Below are 267 nucleotides of genomic sequence, written 5' to 3' on the forward strand. Positions count from 1 at the left end.
TGTAGATGGGAAGTATCACCTTCCTGGACCTGCTCGTGATGCATCTGTGCATGTATGACAAGGTGTGGTTGGCCTTCCTGACTGCATTCCCACATTGGCAGCTCATGTTCATTTTGGAATCAATGATGACTCCAAGATCCTTTTCTGCCTCTGTGCTGACGAGAAGGGAGTTCCCCAGCCTGTAGGTATGCTGCTGGTTCTTCCTCCCCAGATGCATCACCTTGCACTTGTCAGTATTGAAACCCATCCTGTTCTCATCCGCCCACC

Source organism: Gavialis gangeticus, unplaced genomic scaffold (genome assembly GCF_001723915.1).
Source record: "Gavialis gangeticus isolate Ggan-Ray unplaced genomic scaffold, GavGan_comp1, whole genome shotgun sequence".
Lineage (NCBI taxonomy): Eukaryota > Metazoa > Chordata > Crocodylia > Gavialidae > Gavialis > Gavialis gangeticus.